This window comes from Mastomys coucha, unplaced genomic scaffold (genome assembly GCF_008632895.1).
Source record: "Mastomys coucha isolate ucsf_1 unplaced genomic scaffold, UCSF_Mcou_1 pScaffold6, whole genome shotgun sequence".
In the NCBI taxonomy this organism is placed as follows: domain Eukaryota; kingdom Metazoa; phylum Chordata; class Mammalia; order Rodentia; family Muridae; genus Mastomys; species Mastomys coucha.
This window is the reverse complement of record NW_022196912.1, coordinates 132,637,205-132,647,922: the sequence shown is the minus strand read 5'-3', so window position 1 is coordinate 132,647,922 and position 10,718 is coordinate 132,637,205. Positions and strand designations below refer to the sequence as shown.

The 10,718-nt window shown below is 36.7% G+C and overlaps 1 long non-coding RNA gene across 1 annotated transcript in view; it reads right to left on the bottom strand.

Annotated features, from left to right (window-relative positions):
* Positions 1–9,830: 9,830 nt before the first annotated feature.
* Positions 9,831–10,718, bottom strand: part of LOC116080882 — a 19,125-nt gene continuing 18,237 nt past the window's right edge. Inside the window, exon 3 of the long non-coding RNA XR_004114652.1 lies at positions 9,831–9,907. This is a non-coding gene — a long non-coding RNA (uncharacterized LOC116080882). The remainder of the gene's footprint in view (positions 9,908–10,718) is intronic.

Here is a 10,718-nt window from a genome sequence, read left to right as displayed (position 1 = left end):
ATTTAAAAAAATAAAAAAAAAAGAAATGAAACAACAACAAAAAAAAAAGATAAAAATGGGGTACAGAGCTAAACAGAATTCTCAATGGAGGATTCTTCAATTGCCAAGAAGCACTTAAAGAAATGTTCCACCCACAAAACCCTCAATCCAAAATTTGTTGTGCCTACAAGAAGTGCAAGGATAAAGATGAAGTAGAGACTGAGGGAATAATCAAGCAATGAGTGGCCCAACTTGAAACCAATCCCATGGGCAAGACCCAATTCCTAGCATTATTACTGACACTCTGTTATACTTACAGACAGGAGCCTAGTGTAATTGTCCTCTGAGAGGCTCCACCCAGCAGTTGACCCACAGCTGAACATTAAAGGGTAACTCTATTGTCACTCTGTGGATCCTGTTTACCTAACTGGGCTGCCTTAATTGGCCTTGTGTATTATTACTATTCAATTTTAATTTGTGTATACTATATTTTGATCATGTTTCCTCTAACTCCTCACAGATATTCTCTACCACCTTATCTAAATTTATATTCTTTCTTATTCAAAACAGCAAAACAACCAAACCTATAAATAAAACCCCCACAGAAACACAAAAACAAAAATCAAAATAAGCAAAAGACCAATAAAAAAGGAATGACCAAATAAAAGGGGAGACATTTCCTCAACTATATATTTTATGCCACCAAGTAAAGCCTCCAGTGTCAAGAATTGGTTATGAAAGAACAAATTTAGAAATTTGGAAAAAGCATGTTAATGGAAATGCATTAATGTTTAACCTTTACTTAAAGAAGGCATAGGAAATCTCTGTAACGAGCCAGGAAGGTGGACTGGTCAGTTCTAGGAACAGGATAGTAGTCAGCTATTAAGAAGATAACATTGCCCAGAATAAGGAACAGGACAGCAGTCAGCCATTAAGAAGATAGCATTGACCAAACCACATTCCTCTGGACAATGAGTGTGCAGGATGACTTCCTTGTGACCTGGCTCAACTAGGTAGTGGGTTCCTTTGAAATTTTCCATTGTTCTCTTGTTATGTTTCCTTGGTAACCCTTTCACCCCCCTAGTTTGTGGATTTTCCCCTTAAATACCCCTTACTCCTCGTGCTCGTGGTCGAACTCCTCTGGCCGGCAAGGTCACGAGATCGACCCTGGTACCAGTATCCCCAACAAACCTCATGTGTTTGCAGCAAGATCGGTCTCTCGTGAGTTGTTGGGTGGTCATGTCATCCCGAGACTTGAGTGAGGGTCTCCCCAGTTCTGGGGGTCTTTCAGTTACAGCTTGGTGAGTCATTGGCCAAAGGGGTCTGTTCTGTGGAGATACTCTCAACCCACCTCACAGAATATTGTGCTTTCCACAACCTGATGGTGAGGCCCTATTGCTGAAGACAACACTAACTTATGCCATCAAACACAGAGACATCAAGTTAGTGTCCAAAATAGAAGCTTCACCTCAATTGACTAGTATTTAAGGTTCTGGAAGGTGCTCTGCATGTTACTAGAAAAGAACCATCAGTAACACTGACTACAAGCCTTGTAACCTACAATGGTCCCCTGCCTTAAAATATGATGATGAAATATTGGCACAAATATTACGAGAGTAATAAGCCACTTTAGGGGAATGATGTAATGCTCAGTCCATGAATTGAAACCCATACCTAGGCACTGTTAAAGTGTTCAAGAGTCTGAGACAAGCTAGGTCATGAGCCCAGGGCAAAACTTAATACTATTATTATTCTGCTAAAAAAGACATATTGCATTTTAAAGTGAACTTTTAAGAATTCATATTTACACAAATGTATGTCTATAGGATATTTGGCATTGTGGGAAGATGTATATGTAATAGAAAAGTGATTATATGGTTTTATGTATTAGTAAAAATAAAAAAATTCTCTATGCAATATCTCTTAAAATCAAATTTCTCCTTATCTTGAATCCCTTAAGAGGAAGTTCTAAACAATAATTAGTGCAATGAAGTACTCACATTGCCTGCTGTCAATATTAACAATATATTCTCTAATCTGTAATATTTTCTTTGAATAAACTTCTCTTTAAGTAAAGATACCTTGATACTTTTGAAAATCTGCACAATCCCTTATTTCAAGCCTTTTAATAGAGGCCAAGAATTTGGGAGCAGCAGCTTAGGTCTTGACCACCAGTAACAGTTTTTCTGTACTTCCTAAGAGCAGAGACTGTATTGTTTATACCTAAGAGCAGAGAGTATATTGTTTTGTTCATTTGTACTTTTTGTTCAACTCTTAGTATTTAGCATGGCACCTGGCATATAGTAACCATCTTAATGAAAAACAATTTATGGACTCATTTATTCCACAAGGAAAAACTGGAAACCCAGAGAATGTGATTCTAATTGTCTTGTTAATCTATAGATACTTACCCACAATAAAAATAAAAGGCAAATTTATTACATGAAATAAGGCTCAGGATGGAATAGGAAAACTGGATGAAAGAGAACATTAGAGAAACAAATATTATAAATATATAAAGGGACTCAATTTACTCTTGAAAAATGGTACAGCCAAAGAGAAATGTAGAAGCAATAGCAAACCTGAGGCTGTTTTGCCTGTCTCAGCCCTAAGTAGGTTTCCTAGGAAGCTCTGGTGATTACATACCTTATAAGATGACTGAGTAAGCCTTTAGATTTTCCAGTTATGACTTGCAGTTCACTTTTTATTTATTTGTAAACTCCAGCATAAAATGAATCTACCAGTTGATGATTTTGTGCTAAGATAGAGGAAAAGATTTCTTGGTGACATCCCTTACCTGGTATTTCTTCGGCAAATTCCCTTGCATGCTTGAATTGATAGAATAAATAAGGAGATATGATATCAAATTAAAACTAAGATAATGGGCATATTTCACATTCTAGAAGTCCATGTAGACATTTAGTTAATAGGTTTGGGACAACCTATTTGTACATATGTTAACATCAGGTTTCAGTTCATTTTACCTTCATTTTATTGTCCACATCTAAGCTCTATGTGTTTACTAAAGAATTGTTCCAGTAATGCATTTTGATTAATAGTTGCTAAGACCTTTTAAAGCTCTAGGGTTATCATCCTGAAACATGATCAGCAGCTGTATCTTTGATATTTGTGTAAAATTTAACATAGTAGTACATCTTTGGTCATATAAACTTAATAGATTTCTGAGCACAGGAACAAACCCAGATATTAATACTCCTATCCAAGGAGTCTTTTACATGGAGAAGACTTTTGTTGTGGATATCATTCAAAATATGACTAACCTGAAGTTCATAGATATGTGGGAAACCGAGGAGAAACAGTGACTTTAAATTGCTGGTGGATAATGGATTGGAACATTTCAATGTATTATCCGAGGAGAGCATTATCTGATAATGTTGACCTTACAGTGGCTTTGTCAAATTAGACCCTATAGGAATTTTGGCTGAGATCTAGAAGATCCAGGAAATGAAGCTGTAGCTGTAAATCTATTAGAAGAAAATCACCAATCCCCCCAAAACTCAGTAACTATAAATTAACCAAGAAAATTCATATATTGCAAATGTTTAGAAATTACATTCCCCAATTACTCTAATGCTCTGGAAGTTATGTATATGTATATATAATATGTATGTGTGCATGAAATATATATACATCGTAATATATTTATTATATTTATTAGCTTATATGTTCATACATATATGACAGAAAGGGAGGGAGAAAGAGAAGGAAGACAAGGTAGAGAGGAGAAAGAAAGAATTCAGAAATGGTATTAGGAGGGTAAATACAGGGAAATCTGACTTCTCTGTAAGACTCTCCATCTGATAAAGTTCTTAGAATACTAGTTTAATTTAAAATATTAATATTAAATATTATTATATCATTGTACAATATTGCAATGATAAGTTTTCACATTGGCCCCACTTATTTTTCTCTCCTGTGCATTTTGTCATTCTCTATTCAACTGACTCTTACAAGGAGGATTGCCCTAGGACTAGAGCATGGCTTCTAAAGGTATAGAGAAGTAGCAGGGAAATCATATATCACTCATTGTCCTAGGAACAATGTAATATCATTTTGTGGTTCAGTTAGACTGTTCATCTTAATGATTCAATAGTAGAGGCTTTAAATGAGACAACAATAATGTAGGGTGGCTTCTTTTTAAAATGCATAGCTGAGGCCTCAGAAGTGGCAGGGCAGTCATCACAGGATCCTTTCTACCTCCCTCTTTACCTAGGAGGTACTGCAGATCTACAGCCCTCTCTGCCCCTTCCCCCACAAGCAGAGAGCTTGCCTTCAGGGAACGCTCTAACCCAGAGACTCAGGTAAGATCTCCATTTTCTCTCGGTGACCTTCTAAGGTGAGACCAACCAGGAGGCACAGGCCTCAGAAGTGGCAAGGCAGCCAGCACAGGATCCTTTCTACCTCCCTCTTCACCTAGGAGGGACTGCAGATCCACAGAACTCTCTGACCCATATCCACAAGTGGAAAGCCTGTCTCCAGGATTTGTTTTGACCCCAGGACTCAGAAGGGAATACTGATCCACAGCCCACTGCACACAGGTCTTACCAGAAGAGAGCTGATCTCCCAGAAGTGCTGACACAGGCTTACAGACCCACAGGAGGAACAAGCTCTAGTCAGAGACAGCAAGAACATCTACCACCAAAGACCAACAGATGGCAAAAGGCAATTGCAAGAATCTTACCAACAGAAACCAAGACTACTTGGCTTCATCAGAATCTAGTACTCCCACCACAGCAAGTCCTAGATATCCCAAAACACCAGAAAAGCAAGATTTGGATCTAAAATCATATCTCATGATGCTGATAGAGGAATTTAAGAAGAACATGAAGAAATAGAGGCGAACACATGTAAATAGGTTCAAGCCCATAAAGAGGAAACACAAAAATCCCTAAAAGAATTACAGGAGATCACAAATAAACAAGTAAAAGCCCTTAAAGAGGAAATACAAAAATCCCTTAAAGAATTACAGGAAAGCACAACCAAACAGGTGAAGGAACTGAACAAAACCATCCAGGACCTAAAAATGAAAGTAGAAACAGTTAAGAAATCACAAAGAGAGACAATTCAGGAATTAGAAATCCTTGGAAAGAAGTCAGGAACCATAGATGCAAGTATCATCAACAGAATACAAGAGATAGAAGAGAGAATTTCAGGTGCAGAAGACACCATAGAAAACATTGACACAACAGTCAAAGAAAACACAAAATGCAAAATGTTCTGAAAGACCCCCATAGCTGGGGAGACCCTCACTCAAATCTCGGGATGACGCGACCACCCAATAACTCACGAGAGACCGATCTTGCTGCAATCACATGAGGTTTATTCAGGCCAGACCTGGGTTGAACTCATAGCCTGGCAGGCCAGAGGGGTTCGACCCCGAACACAAGAAGTGAGGGGTATTTAAAGGGAAAAACCACAACCCAAGGTGGGTGATGGGGTGACCAAGGATACATAGCATGAGAACAATAGAAAATTCTAAAGGAACCCACTACTAGTTGAGCCAGATCACAAGGAATTCATTCTGCACACTCATTGTCTAGAGGAATGTGGTTTGGTCAATGCTATCTTCTTAATGGCTGACCGCTCCTAGGACTAATTAGATAACATATATCCTGCTTCTTTGTTCTAGGACCTAACTAGGGGGAGCCTTTGTGGCCAACGGGTTTCTGAAACTGGCTAGTCTACATTCTTGGCTTATTATAGAGACCTTCTATGTCCTTTAAGTAAAGGTTATACAGTATACATTCTCACCAAGCCTATAGTGAGCAAAACTGGAAAACTTAGATGAAATGGACAATTTTCTAGACAGATACCAGGTACCAAAGTTAAATCAAGATCAGATAAGTGATCTAAACAGTCTCATGTCTGCTAATGATATAAAAACAGTCGTTAATAGTTTCCCAACCAATAAAAGCCCAGGACCAGATGTGTTTAGTGCAGAGTTTTATCAGACCTTCAAAGAAGACATAATACTAATACCCTTCAAACAATTCCACAAAACAGAAACAGAAGGTTCTCTACCCTATTCATTCTATGAAGACACAATTACTCTTATACCTAAACCACACAAAGTCCTAACAAAGAAAGAAAACTTCAGACCGATTTCCCTTATGAATATCGATGGAAAAATACTCAATAAAATTCTTGCAAACCGAATGAAAGAACACATCAAAATGATTATTCACCATGATCAAATATGCTTCATCCCAGGGATGCAGGGATGGTTCAATATACGGAAATATATCAATGTAATTTACTATGTAAACAAACTCAAAGAAAAAAACCATATGATCATCTCATTAGATGCTGAGAAACATTTGACAAAATCCAACATCCCTTCATGATAAAAGTCTTGGAAAGATCAGGAATTCAAGGCCAATACTTAAACATAGTAAAAGCAATATACAGAAAACCAGTAGCCAACATCAAACTAAATGGAGAGAAACTTGAAGCAATCCCATTAAATCAGGGACTAGACAAGCCTACCCACTCTCTCCCTACCTATTCAATATTGTACTTGAAGTCCTAGCCAGAGCAATTAGACAACAAAAGGAGATCAAAGGGATATGAATTAGAAAGTAAGAAGTCAAATTATCACTATTTACTGAGGAACACTCCTTCATTGCTGGTGAGATTGCAAGCTGGTACAACCAATGTGTAAATCAGTTTGGCAGTTCCTCCGGAAATTAAACATAGTTCTACCGGAGGACCCAGTTATACCACTCCTGGGCATATACCCAGAAGATGCTCTAATGTGTAATAAGGAGACATGCTCCACTATGTTCATAGCAGCCTTATTTATAATAGCCAGTAAGTGGAAACATCTCAGATGTCCCTCAACAGAGAAATGGATACAGAAAATGTGGTACATCTACACAATGGAATACTACTCAGTTATTAAAAACAATGAATTTATGAAATTCTTGGAGAAATGGTTGGAGCTGGAGAATATCATCCTGAGTGAGGTAACCCAATCACAAAAGAACACACATGGTGTGTATACTCTGATAAGTAGACATTAGCCCAGAAGATCAGAATACAAATCCGATCTGGAGTACTACATAGTACAAACCACAAACCATAAGAAGCTCAAGAAGAAGAAAGACCAAAGTGTGGATACTTCATTCCTTCTTAAAAGGGGAAACAAAATACCCATGGAAGGAGTTGTAGAGACTAACTATGGAGCCGAGACTAAAGAAAGGACAATTCAGAGACTGCTCCACCTGGGAATCCTTCCCATATTCCGTCATCAAATCTAAATAATATTGTGGATGGCAGCAAGTGCTTGATGACAGGAGTCTGATATAGCTGTCTCCTGAGAGGCTCTGACAGTACCTGACTAATACAGAAATAGAGGCTCATAGCCATCCATTGGACTGAGTACAGGGTCCCCAATGAAGGAGCTAGAGAAAGGACCCAAGGAGCTGAAGGATTTGCAGCCCTTTAAGTCAAACAACAATATGAACTACCTAGTACCTTCAGAGCTCCCAGGGACTAAACTACCAACCAAATATTACACATGGTGGGACTATTCACTCCAGCAGCATATGTAAAGCAGAGGATGGCCAAGTGGTCATCAATGGGAGGAGAGGTCCTTGGTCCTGTGAAGGTTCTATGCCCCAGTGTGGGGAATATCAGGGCCAGTAAGCATGAGGGGGTGGGGTGCTGAGCAGGGGGAGGGGGAAGGAACAGGGGTTTGTTTTAGTTTTAGTTTTGTTTTATTTTATTTTATTTTTTTTATTTTTATTTGAAGGGGAACCTAAGAAAGGAGATATTTTAAATAAAGAAAACATCTAATAAAAAAGCAAGTAAATATTTAAAAACAAAAAAATATGTAGCTAGAATAGAAAAAAGAAAAGAACAATGGATTACTTCAGAACTCTACCCTCATCAATGGACAGTTCATCCAGTCAAAAAATAAACAGAGTCTTTGTATGTGTTGAACATTAATTTTCTATCAGATGTATATCCAGCAAAGATTCTTTTCACTCCATAGGCTTCCTCTTCACTCAATTGATTATCTCCACTGTTGCATGGAAGCTTTTTAGTTTTGGGGGTTCCATTTGTTAATTGTTGGTCTTAATTCATGAGCAAATGGAGTCCTATTCTAAAATTTGTTTCCTGCATCTACAATTTGTATGGCACTATACACACTGTCCTGCCTATTTTTTTTTTCTTCTAGATACTCCAACATCTGGGGTTTTACACTGAGAACTGTGATCTGTTCAGAATTGATTTTTTGTGTGGTGACAATGTGGATCTAATTTCACTCTTCTACATGTGAATATCTAGTTTACAAGCACCATTTTTTGAAGATGCTGTTTTTCATTTATTGTATATTTTTGGCATATTTCACAAAAATAGATGGCTGTAGTTATATGTGTTAATGATTGAGTTGCCTATTTGGGTCATCTGTCTAGAACTAAGAGATTACTTTCAGATATGTAAGTTCAAAGTGTCTATTAAACACTTAAATGGATATGTCCCATAGTCACAAAGACTTCCTGTGATCCTGAATGCAAATCCTGCATACTGTGCCAATTTGGCCAACTGTGCTTCTGTTTAGATGACTTATTGCATGTACTTATATTGAAATTTCTTGCATGTTTACCTGATACCCAACAGCAAGATATAGGCAAGACACAGTAAAACTATCTTCTCAGCACACTTAATTTAGAAGCTCAATAAATTTTGATCAATTGAAATAAAAAATAAAATGTATAGCTCTTTCTACCTACAGAACATTAAGAATTTCTAATATTCCAGCTTTCAGTCATAGAGTAGAACATGTAGGGTTGTGTGGCAAGCATGTAGATAGTGCGGCTACAGATTATGTCACCAAAGAGGAGTTGAGATAATTAAAAGTAATTTAAAAGTATGTGTGTATGTGGTCACATGTATAAGTGTGACTATATATTCATGTGTGCACAGTAGAATTATTTCTTACTCTATGGTTGATTTGGTCTGTGTAATGATTCTCATTCATTGTTAATTTACAATTGTAGCACATGGCAATTTTATTTATTTGTTTGTATTTTACCTAAGGAGTCATTGAAAATTTTGTTTACATAAAATTATCTTAATATTTGATGATCTTGAAAAGGCAGACCAGCATATATAAGTTCAACTTATCTAAGAATGGGCCCCATGGTTTCACAAGTAAGACCACAGATCCCTTTTAGTTTGTCTCTTTGTAGCTCTCACAATGGTCAGTTCTTTGTGATTGATATGGTATTTTCCCTCCCAACTATTACATTCTGAATGCCTGTTAACCTAAAATGTGCTTAGAATACATGTGTGGTAGTGATAATGCTGTATTTGCTATATTTGCTAACCAGTAACTTTCTGATTCAATTGCAGAAAAGCTTTACCTAAGAATATATTGTGTAGCTCTATATGATAAGCAGATCCCTCTGACAAACAGCTCTCTCCACACCAACAAACAGAAAGTAGACCAAAACAAGCAAGGGTTCATTAAGCCAGGAAACCTACATTTGGATCTATCAATTTTTGTTAAAATTGTGGATAAATACAGAGAGATGTCCATAACAAATGTTAACAGCTCCTAATAGTTAATCTTTCCTATCACAAACAACATTTGCTTTAATTCCAAGTACTATTCAGTTCTAAAACACATGGATGCAGACTTTTTAAAAATGAAACAAACTTCAGTGAGATTTATAGTCAATATAGTTCATACTACTTAAGAGAAATTACTGAAACAACTTCTATCTATGCTGTTTGAATCTCTGCTTGTTCATCTCAAAAGTTAATGATTTATGACATAAAACATAATTATAACTATAAAACAAAACATAAGTTCACTCAAATTGGTCTCTTGTATTTTTATCCAAAATGTAGTTCTTGGGAAAAAATTGCTTTGTCCTTCTCGTTGACCAATGATACCCTAGGATAAAAACATTTCATTATCAATTTGGCAAACAAACTGGATGTAAATTATACACAAGAAATAACAGATATTTTCTTTACTTCATAAGAATGTAAAACAATGCTTTAAGTTTATATAAATGAAGATTTTTCTTTTAAAGTGCAGAGAAAAATCCATTAGTGATTTCCTAGTAAGCTGATGACTACAGGTAGGTACACTTATCAAAAGTTAGAAACTCTCACCTTCTCTGGTGCCAGTACCCTGATTCTCCAGTGATTTTCATTACTCAGAATTTTCTAATGCTCCTATAATTAATGGAAATGCTCCATCCCATAAGGCCAAAGATACAATTAAAGTAGCAGAAGAGAGGAATTAGTTTAATCCACTATAGTTCAATGAGACTCAGTTTCAGGACCCTTTGAACCCTTTCATAAAAGTCAGATAAACTGTTGGAATAGGTACACTCCTGAGTCTCTGATACCCATAATGCAGTAAATAGCAAAAATATGACAATAAATTAAATCAAGATGAGATAATTTTTAATATGGAAAGAAAATAATTAAGAACATTTTTGAGCTTTTGGGTACAGTCAAACTTTAATATATATATATATATATATGTATACATATATATATATATACATATATATATATATGTATATATATATATATATATATTCTGGAAATGGTTTAGTTTAAGATGCTTGCTGTGAAATTGAAAGACCTGGGATGTCTCTCGGGTGAGGTTCTGAGACTGCAGCAGCCAGCCCAGAGGCGCCTTAGGCCAGAGACCCGGGCAGGATCCGCCATTTTCTCTCGGGTGAGTTTCT